Consider the following 13,445-nt stretch of genomic DNA (forward strand, 5'->3'; position numbering starts at 1 on the left):
ACCTAAATATTTTTTGCATGTATGTTCTACTTCTCTAGATGAGTTTTGAAAAGTTGAGAAAAGAGGCGCCTGAGTGGCTCAGTTGGTTAAGCATCTGCCTTTGGCTCAGGTCATGATCCCAGGGTCCTGGGACTGAGCCCCTCAATCGGCTCCCCACTCTGTGGAGAGCCTGCTTCTCCCTCTCCCTCTGCCTGCCATTCTGCCTACTTGTGCTCTCTCTATCACTCTGTCAAGTAAATACATAAATAAAAATCTTTTTTAAAAATTTTTTTTAAAGTTGAGAAAAAAGTATAGTTGTGCTTCCTTCATAAATTTTTGCAAGGATTTTTTTTTTCTAAGATTTTATTTATTTATTTAATAGACAGAGATCACAAGCAGGCAGAGGCAGGCAGAGAGAGAGGAAGGGAAGTAGGCTCCCCGCTAAGCAGAGATCCCAATGTGGGGCTCGATGCCAGAACCCTGGGATCATGACCTGAGCCAAAGGCAGAGGCTTTAACCCACTGAGCCACCCAGGCACCCCCTTTTGCAGGGATTAAATGAATCAACATTAGGTACCTAGAAATGGTAGCTATTATTTAATGTTTTATAACCACACCCAGAGCTGTTTTGTCCAAGAGCCGTACTGGGCATTGGGCTGAAGAGAGCTCAACTCACAGGGGAATCAGAAGGGGCTCCTAAGGACCAGCAGCATCCCAAGCCCTGCCTAGTCTTCCTGAACTACAAAGGATGGGAGACCCTGTTGACAAAGAAACCTATTCTAGAGTTTATAGTAACTTAGCCTCTTTGAGTGTATAACTGATACAAAGTAATAGTGAAATTGCAAGAAAAAAAAAAAACTGCCAATGAAGTTTTCTCTTCTAGAGGAGGGGCAACAGGTTCTCTCCCTGGCTGATTTCTCTTTACTCTGGGGTTAGCACTGTGAGCTCCAGCTACATTCACCTGCATGGGCTCCAACATGCAGCCCTCTCTCCCTCCCAGCCCTCCCTCTTTGGACATAACCCTCAGTCTCTCTGTCTGGAATGCCTACCCATCTAGCAAACTCCACTCACTCTGGGCTACACAGCTCTTTTCTGTGAGGCCCCCCTCAGGCCCCAGGCCACAAACTCATATACAGCAGAACTGAGCCTCAAACCAGGTATGTCTGGCTCCCGAATCTATGGTATGTGTTCTTAGGCAGTGAATAGAATTGACCTTCATGGGCCTCAATGCCTGTATGAAGGAATTAGATGGTATCTAGGGCTCCTTCCAGCTGTATTGTCTTAATCCAAAAAAATAACAATACATTGTTTAGGGTATTACAATGTTCTTTCCACAAACATTATCCCAAACCAGTCAGGCGCCTTTTCCTATTCCTGTATCCTAAGACAACAGCATTCAAAAACAGCAGAAATAATACTATGTTTGTTTCTTTTCATCTGAGCTGGAAATTAGATAAAAACTGCTTTTCTCATGAACCAGAGACAAAAATAATGGGTCACAGCTAATGAGTCAGGAGGCCAGATGATTTCTGTTTTGACCAGTTCAAACTCTACGCAAACTGGTCACCAGCAGGAAGAATTTCTTGGATGACCCAATTAATCTACTTTCCTAATCATGCCCAAGCTTGATCCTCTGCCATTCTTCTTTTATTCCCTTCCAAATACCTTGGAGAGGAAAAGGCATTCTTCTTTCACATGGCCTTTAACTTGACTTAGTTTCCAAACAAACCAACCTCCTCCTCCTTCTCAAAGAACTTCATGTATTTTAGCCTGTCAGGGCCCCTTCCCTTCTCTATCTGAAATGGATAACTCAAGGAGAAGTATACAAAAGATAGATCTCATCAAATTTCAAATCCATGTCTTGTCTGATTTATTTCTTTTCCCTCCATCTTGTAGTTTGTTATAGATTTGAGATTTCACAAACTGAAATTATCCTGGCTATCACAACTTCATGTATTTTTTTTTTCTCTTTTAGTGAATGGAATTTTTTTAAAAGATTTATTTATTTATTTATTTGGGCGGAGGAAAGAGTGAACGCAGGCACAGAAGGGGCAGAGGGAGAGGGAGAGAGAAAATCTCAAGCAGACTGAGTGTGGAGTTCCATGTGGGGCTTGATCCCATGACCCCAAGATCACAACCTGAGCTGAAACCGAAAGTCGGTTCCTTAACCGACTGAGTGACCCAGGCACCCCCAAGTGAATGCAGTTATTAAGTGAATTCATAAATATAGCTTACTTTTGATTATTTATTTAATATCCAATTTATTCTCTATCACACACAAAGGACTTGGATTGCCTCATAAAATGCATAGAATATAAGAATACATTTTATTTTTTTTATTTTCTTTAAAGATTTTATTTGAGAGAGAGAGGGAGAGTGAGAGAGAGAGAGAGAGAGCACAAGTGGCTGAGAGGCAGAGGGAGAGCTCTCTCCACTGAGCAGGGACCCCGACATGGGACTCGATCCCAGGATGCTGGCATCATGACCAGAGCAGAAGGCAGACACTTGACTAACTGAGCCACCCAGGTGCCCAAGAATACATTTTAAATAGGCAAGAAAAATAAGGCAAAGAGTATGATGATGCTTACTGTTTTCAGATTATCATCATCACATCAGGTAATTAATGTTCACAATAGGAGAGGCTCAGTGACTCAACTAGGATGAAGAAACAGCTCCTAAAATAATAATCTATTATATGAAGAGAAGCTGCTGCACTAGAGCTTATCAATTATAATAAGTTCTTTTGTAGTTTCTTACTACAGCATAAGAATGTGGGGGGAAAAATAATAAAAAAAAAAACAAAACAAAAAAAACCCATTGACTTTGAAATCAGAGCCCTGACTTTTCCCCTCCAGTTTTATTGAGATACAGTAGACATATAACATTGTGTAAGTTTAAGGTGTACAACGTAATTATTATATGTACATATATATGGAAAAAGGATTACCACAATAAGGTTAGTTATCACATCACATACTGACAATGTGTATGTGTATGATGAGAACTCTTAAAATCTACTCTCTTGACAACTTTGAAATACACAAAGCAGTACTGTTAACTCTTGTCGCCATGCTGTATATTACGTCCCAGAACTTATTCATCTTAGAGCTGGAAGTTTATACAGAGTTCCAACTTGGAATCTATGTATATTTGGCTGATAACAATAACACCGACCTCAAATGATTATTGTGCAAAAGAATAAGATAATGAGTATAAGGCCTCAAACATAGCACCAGGCAAATAGTAGTTTCTTAGCTAGCGTCATTGCCATTCTCCTATCAATTCCATTTTGTTCACAGAAAGTAGAGTCAGGTAAGATTCAGGTGATGAGAATGAATAGAATTTCAGAGCAGAAAGAGATCCTATCAATGATCCCATCCAGTGAGTCCCTGTGCATATGACAATGGCCTAGGGCACTTTTTAAAAAATAGAGATTCTGGGGGCGCCTGGGTGGCTCAGTGGGTTAAGCCGCTGCCTTCGGCTCAGGTCATGATCTCAGAGTCCTGGGATCGAGCCCCGCATCGGGCTCTCTGCTCTCTAGGGGCGCCTGCTTCCTCCTCTCTCTCTCTGCCTGCCTCTCTGCCTGCTTGTGATCTCTCTGTCAAATAAATAAATAAAATCTTTAAAAAAAAAAAAAAATAGAGATTCTGGAGGGCGCCTGGGTGGCTCAGTCATTAAGCAACTGCCTTAGACTCAGGTCATGATCCCAGAGTCCTGGTACCCCGCATCTGGATCCCCGTTCAGCCAAAAGCCTGCTTCTCCCTCTCCCACTCCCCCTGCTTGTGTTCCCTCTCTGGCTGTCTCTCTCTCTCTCTCTGTCAAATAAATAAATAAAATCTTTTAAAAAAAAATACAGATTCTGGGACCTCATCCCCAGAGATTCTTTTTCACCAAATTTAAGAAATAGTCCAAGTGGCGCCTGAGTGGCTCAGTCGGTTGAGTGTCTGACTCGATTTTGGCTCAGGTCATGATCTCAAGGTCATGGGATCGAGCCCCACAGTGAGCTCTGTGTTCAGGGCAGAGTCGGCCTGAGATTCTCTCCCTCTCCTCCTGCCCCTCTCTCAGCTTGGGCTTTCTCTCTCTCCCTCTTTCCCTCTCTCTCCCTCTCAAATAACATAAATAATAAATAAATAATCTTTAAAAAAAAAAAAAAAAAGAGGAGCGCTTGGTTGGCTCAGTCCTGGTGGGACTGAGCCCAGCATCAGGCTCCATGCTCTGCTGGGAGTCTGCCTCTCCCTTCCCCTCTGCCCCTTACCCATCCCCCGCTCCTCTGTTTGTGCAATTCTCTCTTGCTCTCACTCTCACTCTCACTCTCTCTCACTCTTGCCCTCAAATAAATAAGTAAAATCTTAAAAAAAAAAAAAAAAAAAAGTCCAGAAACATTTGAAAAATAGCCCAGGTCATTCTGATTCAGGTAATTCTTTGAGAAATACTGCATTCCAGCCAGACTTCTAAGAGACAAAGAAGCTGAGTGATTTGCCTAGGGCACCACAGCTGGCAGAGTTGACCCCAGAACCTGAGATGCCTGGCTCCATGGCCTTCCCACAATGTGTACAAAAATATAACTCGACAGGAGGTCTGTTGCGCTGAATCATTTTGGCATAAAGAATTGCCCTTTATAATACATACAATAAGTGCAATACAGTATTATAAATATATTTTCTCTTCCTTACAACTTCATTAATATGTTCTTTTCTCTAGCTTACTTTATTGTACAAATACAGTATAGAGTACATATAACACAAAATACGTGTTAATTGACTATTTATATTCTTAGTAAGGCTTCTCGTCAACCGTGTGCTATTAATAGTTAAGTTTTGGGGGAATCCAAACTTGGGGGAAACAGATTTTTTTTTTAAAGATTTAATTTGTTTATTTGTAAGAGAGAGAGAGAAGCACAAGCAGGAAAAACAGCAGGCAGAGGGAGAAGCAGGCTCCTCGCCGAGCAGAGAGCCCGATGCAGGACATGTTCCCAGGACCCCAGGATCATGACCTGAGGAAAGGCAGACATTTAACTGACTGAGCCACCCAGGTGCCCCTATATGCAGATTTTTAACTGCACAGGAAGTCAGCAGCCCAACCCCTGTGTTGTTCAAGAGTCAACTGTGTTTATTAATTTAAACTCTAACTCAAGGGGCGCCTGGGTGGCTCAGTGGGTTAAAGCCTCTGCTTTTGGCTTGGGTCACGATCCCGGGGTCCTGGCATGGAGCCCCGAGTCAGGCTCTCTGCTTGGTGGGGGGCCTGCTTCCCCCACCCTCTCTGTCTGCCTCTCTGCCTACTTGTGATCTCTGTCTGTCAAATAAATAAATTAAATCTTAAAAAAAAACAAAAAAACAAAAAACAAAAAAACTCTAACTCAAGCTTACTTACCAGCACCAATGCTATAAAGATAACCAATTCCCAACCTCAAGGCCTAATAACCCAAGAACTTGGGATTTGGGTGATACTGGAGCATAGGAGTTTGCAAAATTAGTGACTTTGTCCCGAGTAACCTAAGCAGCTCTGCCTGAAGGTCACAATCCATTGTGTAGCCAGGTCCACAGCAATCAGGACTTGACCATGGGAAAATTGAAGCAGGCAAAGTGTTTTCTGAGGGCTCCGAACCTACTTTTTCCACCCCTTTTCTCTCCTTAAAAAATCTTCCTTTCCCAAGGTGGTTTAATGTTCTTTGTCTGCTTTAAGTCTCTCTGCTATGGTATCCTCCCCAACACACTCCAATCCTAACAAGCCTGTCATCTCAGTGAAAAAGTCAAATGCGCTTTGTAGATGAATTCCAACCAAAATGCTAAAGACAAGTCCAGTAGGTCCTCTCTTCTGGGGGCATTTACAGGTTAATAAAAATCCTTTTTTTTTTTTTTAAGATTTTATTTATTATTCATGAGAGAGAGAGAGGCATAGGCAGAGGGAGAAGCAGGCTCCCCAAGGAGCAGAGACCCTGATGTCGGACTTAATCCCAACTCCCTGGGATCACGACCTGAGCTGAAGGCAGAGGTTTACCCATCTGAGCCACCCAGGCCCCCAGTCTTTCTCTTTCTTCAACAACTTACAAAATACACTGTCATGGGAGGAGGAAGGACCTGCTTTTCCTATTCTGTGCTCTGGCTCAAGGTCACCAGTTCAGGCATACCTGGTTTATAAGTGCCTGAGTTGGGTCTCAGATCATGTCTGCAACCATCAGAGCCAAAGTTCTTTTAGCTATGTCATGCCATCTCAGTAGGAGGAAGGTCTGAAAGTTCCCAGCAAATGTTTGTTGAATGAATGTTCATATAACGATCAAGAGGGAATGAGGTAGTAAGTAAGAGGGAAAAAAAGGTGAGGACCATTTCCTTAGAAGACCAGAAAGGAACCGTTCTTGGTAGATGGTGAAGAAGGCTATATGAAGTTAAGAAAGTCTCACACACACACACACACACACACACACACACACACACACACACACACCTTCTCCCATATAGGACCTGTGTGTCAGTCTCTAGGCTTGATCAGTTCCCCAAGGATATCAGATCGTGCTTACCACGTTTATATCCTTTTTGCTCTTACTCAGGAGTTAAGAACCGTAATCAGGTAATTTTAATTTGCAGCCACAAAGCCCAGATGACAGCCATGGAATTCTAGATCAGGAAGAAGCCCTATTGATTATCTATCTAATTCAGTGGGTCTCTCATGCTTCTGTGTGCATGAAAATGGCCTGGGGCACAGACCTTCAGTCCAAGCACCTCCTTACTCCTCAGATGGCTGCCTCAGCAGTTTTGTTGGAGGCAAAAATCTGTGGCCACGCATAGCTGTCCCTGTGGTCTGTCCTTGGAAAACCTGTCCTTGTGGCCTGCTTTCATTTTTGTGAAGATGCCTGATCCTTCCATTTCTGAGTCTTCCTATTAGGAATTAGGAAGGTAGAAGGTACCTAGAAGGTACCTACCTACCTTCTAGGAAGGTAGAAAGTAGGGGCAGGAGAGGAATGATTTGTTTTTGTTTTTTGTTTAAATATGTTAATTTTGGAACGATGACTGAGCCAAAAGTTTCAGAAGTGACTTAGCTATTATATCCACTGTCATTCCGCATCCTAGCTCTGGAATGTGATTGGGCAAAGATTATTTTCCTAGCCTGGCTTCTGACAGGGCCAATATGAACAGTCCTTGATGACTCAACAAAGAACTGAGAAAGTTAGGGGAAACATGACTTTACCAACCACTACCAGGGCCACTTCCAGAATCATCCCACCCTCTGAGCGGTAGAATGAAACTCTCAAGGTGAAGTTCAGTTTGTGTCATCCAAGGATGAGTCATTCCTTTGATCTGAGCCAATTAACTAAAGTTCTACATTCAACTTAATATTTTATTACAGAAAAATCCAAAAAGCTTCCCTAAGTAAAGACAAAGGGGTATATCATGATCTCCCAAGTCACTAGATATGCAGAAACATGCTGATACAAATACTACAAAATTCATCAAGAATTCAGAGTTGACCTAAAATTTAAGACCAGACTGGGGCTGAGTAATTCTGATGTCATTTTAACTGATCAAAACAAACAAAGCAACATAAACCTGTCTTTGATGATCTTCAGATGTTAGAACACTGAAATGAAAAAAATAAAAAATAAAAAAGGTATGTGACACAAAGTTATGCTGTTGAAAATGACATCTATGATAGCTACATTGCTTTTCCAAGGCTGCCGAAATTTTTATGTTTGGCTTTAGCAAACTAAAACCATTCTGATCTACCGTCCCAGGAGAAAGGGAAGACCATTTTTCTGAAACTGAGATGTGGATCAGCCAACTACCACCATACCCCGCCTTCACCATTTACACTCATTTCTTAGATTCTGATTAGTTATAACAGAAAGGTTATAGAATATGGACCCAGAAACACTGTTCCCTCCTCTCCCACATTAAGGGGCTTTGGGCTGGTTTTACAGGTTGAAAAATATAATCTTGAAAATGCAGACAAAGAATTAAATACATACGTACCTAGGTAATATACAGCTGAATTAAATTGAATGTCATGCATATCATACATGCTGGTATTTTATTCCTATTCCCACTCTGCTCTTTTTACAAATTTTCTGCTCCTCAAAACCATTTCAGAGTTGAGGAAACCACATAGCACTTAGTTTGACAAAAGTTTTAGATAAGGAGGAGAGTTATTGGGAAGGAGAATATGTTGGAAATAAATGCAATTTCCTTTTTTGAAGTGTCATTTTATTTTTGATCAATCACTGTACTACTAGGATCTTACCATAAAATTTTGATTATAAAAATAATATATGAGAAAAAAATGTGAAAAATGTAATATATGCCTATTGAAAAAACTTTAAATCTAAAATTCAATGAAATAATAATAATCACCCATAACTCTATTACCTGGAGATAACAACTGGTAATATTTTGGATTACAGCATGTCTATATTTGTTCTATGTAAATGTATTTATCTAATCTTATACTTTCATGAAAGTAGGTTTATATTATCAGTATTATTTGGTAGCTTGCTTTTTTGGTAAATGTATGGTGAACATTAAATTTTCTACAGCTTTGTGTCCACGTACCTCCATTCTGTTACCCAGTTACCCACATAACTCCATTCTGAGTAATATGATTCTCTAGTTGAATAAATCTCTTGGAAAATGAAAGACTTACAGGGTGCCTGAGTGGCTTATTCAGTTAAGCATCTGCCTTTGGCTCAGGTCATGTTCCCAGGGTCCTGGGATCAAGTCCCACATTGGGCTCCCTGCTCAAGCACGGAGTCTGCTTCTCCCTTGCCTTTCTCTCTCTCTGTTTCTCTCATGAATAAATGAATAAAGTCTTAAAAAAGAGAGAGAGAGAGAGACAAAGACTTAACAAAAATTCAAGGAGGAAATACAGAAACAACCCAGATTGAAATTTAGAAGATAGAAATATTATAGCCTCTTTTCTTTCTTTCTGTTTCTTTTTTTTTTTTTTTTTTTTTTATTTATTTATTTGAGAGAGAGCATGAGCAGAGGGAAGATGGAAGATGGAAGAGGGAGAGATGTTAAACCAACTGAGCCACCCAGGCACCCCCCATAGCCTCTTTTCTGTTCAAACTAAAGCAGTGCTAACCGCGGTCCAAGGACTTTCGTCTGGGGATCAACATAAAGCTCTTTTTTAAACATCACCTTCCTAAAAAAATATATAAGTAAAAAAGAATGCCAGTTGGACAAAACATATGTTTAAATAACCAAAGCAAGCCGATTTTTCGTCTGCTTCTCAACCTGTAGGTAATAGAATGATCTTCATACTTTCATAAATAAACATCATAGCTCTCAGTGTCTATCCAGAATATAAGGATTCAGATGTTTAAAGCCCCCAATGTTGTCATTAAAATGAATAAAAATAATTCATGGTCAACTGTATTTTTTTTTAAGATTTTATTTATTTATTTGGGGGGAGCAAACACGAACGGGGGGAAGTGCAGAGGGAGAGGGAGAGGCAGATTCCCCGCTGAACAGAGAGACCCCAACACGGGGCTCCATCCCAGGACCCCAGGATCATGGCTTGAGCCGAAGGTAGAGGCTTAACCAACTAAGCTACCCAGATACCCTATGGTGAACTGTCTTTGAAAAATACAAATAATATAACAAGTCTGCAGAAAAAAAAAGAAAAAGAAAAAAGAAAAAGAAACGAAACATAGAAAGAAACATCATAGCTATCCCTAAGTTGAAATAAAAAGAGGAAGGATAACTTTCTGATGTAACTTTAAAATATCTATTGAAAGGTTATTAAAGTATGCGAATTTTACAAGGAAATCTACCAAAATGTTAATTATAGTTATCATTTGGTGGGAGGATTATAGTTCATTTTTTCATATTGTTTATCTCCATTCTCTAAAATGAACTATATTACAGGAAATTAATTAATTAATTAAATGAACTATATTACTTGTGACAGAATAAGAAGGCTTTATAGTGAATATTTTTTTAAGGTTGTACTTAATGCTCAAAGATTAAATACCTGGCTGCAGGAGTCACTGATGATCGCTAAATTGTACCTAGCAACTTGATTACAGAAAGCTAGTAACTGGGTAGAGCTTACCTGTTCTAGAAAATCCACCTGAGAACGTTACATGAGTACCTGAGTCAGGAGGCCCCATAGCTGCTTGGAGATGGCCGGTTAGGAAGTCTCAAAACTGCAAGTCTAATTCATGAACCAAGGCATATTCTCTCAAATGTTGTATGGGAGTACAAACTGAGCAGAGGCAGCAGCACAACCACAAGACCCATTCTTAGTCCCCTTTTAGGTCTCTACACCTGCCTTCTCCAAGCAACATGCATTCCCAACCAGCCAGCACCAACCTCCAGAACACCTTGGTGGTGGGGCATCCCCAAGGACGCAAGGTTTCACTTCCATAAGAGGTCTCCCAACCAATCATTTCCTTAAGAATTCTTCCTAATTCTTCCAGGGCATCTTTGCTAAGCATCTAAGACATGGCTCCTCCCCTTCATGTATTTGTAAGAACTTCAAGGATCCTGGGCCAGAAGTCACACACAGGCCATCATGTTCTTGACAGCCCCCCAACAGGTGAGCACATATGTGGGTCACAACTTATAACCTGTCACTTACTTAATTTATCTATTTATTTATAGATAATTCTTATTAGGGCGTTCTGTAACTGAAGTAAATTTTAACATATTCATGTTAAATAAATGATCTGGGTACCTAATTCATAATACCATTTCCTATGAAAGATAGAAATCGAGAACTGAAGAGCATTTCCCAGAAAAGGAGTAAGGGTGATTTTATCACATTTATTGTGTGTGTGTGTGTGTGTGTGTGTGTCTCTCTCTCTCTCTCTTTTACACACAAACATACACACAGCTTGATACCTATACTCCAAACTACTGAGAAATCTCAGTTTGTGGTGCAATTTATTTTTAGTCAGAGATATACACAAATAATTTGTTTCAAAATTACAAAGTATGTATTTTTGTTTTGTTTTGTTTTGTTTGAGAGAGAGTGTTAGAGCACATGTGCAGGGGGGGTGCAGAGGAAGAAGAGAGAGAATCTTAAGCAGGTTCCATGCCCAGCATGGAGCCCAACTTGGGGCTTGATCTCATGACCCTGAGATCATGACCTGAGCTGAAGAGTCAGATTTTTTTTTTTAAGATTATTTATTTATTTATTTATTTGACAGAGAGAGAGAGAGAGAGAGATCACAAGTAGGCAGAAGTTTGGGGTGGGGGGGAAGCAGGCTGCCTGATGAGCAGAGAGCCCGATGCGGGGCTCAATCCCAGGACTCCAAGATCATGACTCGAGCTGAAGGCAGAGGCCCAACCCACTGAGCCACCCAGGTGCCTCTGAAGAGTCAGATTCTTAACCAAGTGAGCCACCCAGGTGCCCCACAATGTATGTCATCTTGAGAGACATATCAAATAACTGACAATGGTAACTTGAGGTAGGTGGTTAGGGACAAAAAAAAAAAACCCTCCCATTTTTCATATTACATATTTCTAAAAACATTTGAAAATGCATAATGAGCCTATATTTCTATTTTTGTAGGCAGAAAGCACAACAAAATTTAAAAACAAAAAGCTTCAAAATGTGAGTGACTTGAAGCTTTCCCAGAAAGATCAGGTACACTGGAAGGATGTCCCCTCCTGCCATTTCCTTTAATATTGTTCTAGAAGTTCTAGCTAATACATTAAGACAAGGAAAGGAAATAAAATGTTTACAGTTTGGGAAGGAAGAAATAAAACTGTCTTTGTTCATAGATGACATGGTAGTCTATGTAGAAAACCCAAAAGAAATGCAAAAAGAATTTCTAGAGCTAATAAGTGATTATAGGAAAGATTATTGCAGGATACAAGGTTAATACACAAAGAACAGCATGCATAACACATTTTTCATGACACCCAAAAGAACAATACACGTATTCAAGGAGGCTCCGTTGTGCAACCAAAACAACAGGTGGAAAATTCATGACCCCTGCTCTTGGAGAGCTCCAAATACAGTTACTGTCTGAGACACCTGACTTTATAAAGCAGAAAGGGAATATTGGTGTGTGTGTGTATGTATGTGTGTGGCACTTGTACACAGAAAGAACAGATTCCTGCTAATCATCATTTGATAAAGTACAATTATATTTTTAACAAGATAGAATAACTTCAACTTATATGCCCACAGAATATGCCAGACATAATTACATACACATAAAAATAAATATCATAAAGAATTAAAAATAACAAGCTGGTAGGAAAATGATGTGCCCATCTAATGACTCTAGTTAAAATGAATTTCATGAAAAGAAAGACAATATAGTGCATTGATTAGAAGCACAGCCTAGGGGCGCCTGGGTGGCTCAGATGGTTAGGCATCTACCTTCAGCTCAGGTCATGATCTCAGGGTCCTGGGACCAAGCCCCTTATCAGGCCCCCTGCTCGATGGGAAACCTGCTTTCCCTCTCCCACTCCCCCTTAAAGACATTCTTCATTTCTTCACCAAACCAAGTTCTGCCGCTCAAGCTCTCACTTTCCTTTGGCCGTTCTGCCTTTGACACTCTCCTGTTCTCCAGCCACACTTCCTACCTCTAAGGATATATGAGCAGGAGGTAAGCATTATAATGCTCAGGTCAGCTGCCTATGAGGGTTGCTTCCACAAGACTCAGCTTTTCAAGTTGCTCAAAATCTCCTCCACCACCCTTATCCTGTCATCCTTCTTCCATGCATCATTTCAGGACCAACAACTCCTAGAACACTGAAGCATTCTTGCTTTCTTTCCCAGCCAAGGACACTTTAGGAAGGAAGCCCTAATTGTTCTGACAAAACATTCTGTCCATTCAGAATGAACTCCCAAAGGAATTCTGGGAAGTCATGCCAACAGTCTACCGGATTGCTGCTGGCCAGTTCCAAGAAGAGCCTAGAAGGAAGAGCCTGCTGATGCTTCTGCTTCCCCTCCCCCCACCCCACCCTATGTCGTATGGTGTCAAGCTCCCAGCTTACAATGTCCCCATTCTTCTGGTGACACCATTTCAAGAGACTTACACAGCTTCCTCCTTTGACTAGCATTTGTGGGTTTATGACATTCTCTGCCAAACCATAAAGGTGACCTGCAAATAGTAGTTTTTCTGGCCTGTGTACATTCCTAGAATCTCTAGGTTGACCAGCGTAATTACAAACCCCAGAACATTAATAAGGACAATGAAAAGTGGGATGAAGAATCATAGAGGGCAAATTGTTAACAAAGAACAACAGTAGGACGCGCCTAGATGTCTCACTCAGTAGACCATGCAGTGCTTGAGCTCAAGGTTGTAAGTTCAAGGCCCACATTGGGCATAGAGTTTACTTAAAAATAAGTAAATAAATAAAATGTTCTAAAAAAAGAATAACAACGGGACGCCTGGGTGGCTCAGTTGGTTAAGCAGCTGCCTTCGGCTCGGGTCATGATCCCAGCGTCCTGAGATCGAGTCCCACATTGGGCTCCTTGCTCATCGGGGAGCCTGCTTCTCCCTCTGCCTCTGCC

This window comes from Enhydra lutris, unplaced genomic scaffold (assembly GCF_002288905.1).
Source record: "Enhydra lutris kenyoni isolate GAN:26980312 unplaced genomic scaffold, ASM228890v2 scaffoldscaffold47, whole genome shotgun sequence".
In the NCBI taxonomy this organism is placed as follows: domain Eukaryota; kingdom Metazoa; phylum Chordata; class Mammalia; order Carnivora; family Mustelidae; genus Enhydra; species Enhydra lutris.